A 2,965-nucleotide genomic window follows, 5' to 3' on the forward strand; every position below is an offset into this window, starting at 1 on the left:
CAAGTTCTAGACCAGCCTGGGCTACAAAGTGAGCTCAAGGCCACCCTGAACTGCACAGTGAGACCCTGTCTCAATAAGAAAAAAAAAAAAAAAAAAAAAAAAAAAAGAGCCCCAACCTGTTTCACCAGTGGTCAATTTTCATTGTCTTTAAACCTGCAAATTGCTGGTGGAGCATGAGAAATGCCATAGCAGTGGAAACCTTGCACAGTGTATGGTGATCCTGAGGGAGAACAGGATGAACGCTACATTACCCAATGCCCCCTGGAGCCCAGCTGGGTGATGGGCAGTGAAATGTGCTGCTCTTGACCACCAGGGTGGTGTTACCCTGACTACTGTACAAGTCTGATTGCACCTGCTGGTTGTGGTCCTGTACCAAGGAAACCACTGATTTGAATGGAGCAGGATTAATTGGGCACTTAGCCCCATGACACCATATCAAAATGGAGTCACTGATGCTAAAGTTCTATATTTCAAGACAAACTAGGTTGTGTATCTGGCTTTGTGAGAGAAAGAAAAGCCAAATCTCCAAACCCACCTTCCCGTAAGGAGGTCCCCTCTGTTTTACTGTTTAAAGAAAATAAGTTGGAAATGCCAAATCCACTTTCTTCTTTCTGTTTTGGATGTCTTTAGCCCTTTTCTGTCTATGAAATCAGCCCTCTTTTCTGGGCAGGGATTGTGACAGCCACTTGAGTTTATGCTTGCATTCATCTGCTTGCTACTAACCACATCAGAGGAGGTCATATATTTGGGTGAAAAGGAAGAAGGACTTATTCAAAGATAGCTTGAGGAGATGGAGGAGCCCACTCACCTCAAATCACCATCTTACCTTGTAACAAGCAAGAGTGTGGGACGACCTACAGTGGAACAATAAATATTTCCAGGCTACTTCCATCTCTTTTTGGATCCAGACCTCTCCCTTCCCTGTCTAAGGGAATAAAATTGGGTTTGACCTCCGGGTGCCAGGGTCTGCACATTCTGTCCATTCCTCTGGGCAGAAGAGAGGTAGGGGAACCATTTATGTCCCAGGCCTGAGGAAGTTTGGCAGCCACTTGACTCTAAAGGAAAAAAATCTGACACATGAAGTTCTATTCGACAGTGCCACTTATGTGAGCACTCCTTCTATCTTCCTGAACTAAGGCTGCCCAATTCTATGCTGGGGAACAAAAAGCACTTAAGAACACTGAACAATACTTACTGTCATTTTGTCTTTTGACAAGTAGAATTTACCTAAATGAATAGTTATAACCAAAAAATCTGGCTTTAAGTTCTTGACAGGACTTCTTAGCCTCAAATTACTTTTCCTTCCCTGCCACTCTGGGTATCAAACCCAGGTCCTTGTATGTGCTAGGCAAGTGGTCTACCAGTGAGGTAGACCTTTGAGTGACTTTTCAAAGTAAAATCTAATAGTCTGTGAAAATTAGACTGACAGGTGTGGGCAAAGTGCATCCCTGTCTGTGGTTCCCATAAACCCCCTGGAAATGAGGGAATGTTTATGAAGCTCTGTGTCTTAAGCCACTTATTGGAATGTTGCTTATTGAATGTTAGTTTCCCTAAGGTCATAATGAGTGTTACACATGTACTGAGCATGAGTTGTGTTTCCATAAAAGAATCTCAACTGGAAAGGAACACCCAGAGGTGTGTCTGGGTGTTTGTGGGCAGTTAAGCTTCTCCACCCATGGCAGGGTAATTTACCTGAGTAGGTTTGATTATGACTTGAGATTTTCAAAGAACTGCTGTCTCATCTATGGGAAGTGTTTTCCCAGAGAGCCAGCTGAGCTTCTCTGTGGGGTTAAGTCAATGGGTGAGGTCAGAAGAGGGGCACCTGCTGTGTTCTCCTTTATGCTCCCTCCGATGTTTCTTTTTTCCTTAAAGATTGTTTGCAACTTCATTTTAGATATAGAGACAATTATGTTTTCTAATTTTTATTGACTAAGCTCAGTGTTCATTAACATCTGTACATTTCACCTAAGTTGTTCACTCCATTGACGTGAAGTGGCTCATATTATGTCTCTGTCATCTTTATCATCTGTAGTTGCTATGGCAAGCAGAAACACCAAGACAACACCCAGGATTTGAAGGCAGATTTATTTTACCTCGACGGACACTGATTGGGATCATTCCCAAAATATCAGGCCCAGATCTCAACGTCAGAATGGCAAGCAATAGCCTACAGGCTGAGTCTGGCCCAGGCTTGGTTTGTATATGGCTTTATTTTATTTTATTTTTTTGAGACAGAGTCTCACTGTGTGGTTCAGGCTGACCTTGAACTCACTATGTAGCCCAGGCTGGCCTCAAACTCACAGCAAGCCTCCTGCCTCACCCACCTTAGTGCTGGGATTATAGGAGTGCACCACCACACACAGCAATTGGTAGGTATTTAAGTGTCATCTTTCTAGCATATTTTAATTGGTTTTCTCTCCACTCTGCAAACATGTTTTTCCTCCATTTTCAGTTCATGTAAACATTCCTTTATTACCAATAAATCGGTGTTATTTTAGCTGTTTCTTTGAGCAACTTTCACAGAACAACTAACAGTGTTCTTCAAATGATATAATCATCAAATGTCTAAAGCGAGCTTGAGGGGCTGGGGATTTAGCTCAGCGGCAAAGCGCCTGCCTGGCAAGCGCAAGGTCGTGAGTTCGGTTCCTGGTACCGGAGAAAAAGCCAAAAAAATAAATAAATAAATAAATAAATAAATAAAGCGAGCTTGGGGCCCCCAGCACACGGGGAGCCTCGGGCGGGGAGCACCGGTCTTCGGACCGGCGACTCACTCCCGGCCTCGTCGTTCCCTGGAAGGAGGGCTTCTGGCGCACAGGGAGCCTCGGGTGGGGAGTGCCAGTCTTCCGGCTGGCTAGCTTCCTGCCTGGTGGCTCCCGGAGGGTGGGCCCCCAGTGCACGGGGAGCCTCAGGCGGGGAGCGCCGGTCTTTGGGGTCTTGGGACCAGCGACTCACTCCCGGCCTCGTC

This window comes from Chinchilla lanigera, unplaced genomic scaffold, assembly GCF_000276665.1.
Source record: "Chinchilla lanigera isolate Chin_1 unplaced genomic scaffold, ChiLan1.0 scaffold00006, whole genome shotgun sequence".
NCBI lineage: Eukaryota > Metazoa > Chordata > Mammalia > Rodentia > Chinchillidae > Chinchilla > Chinchilla lanigera.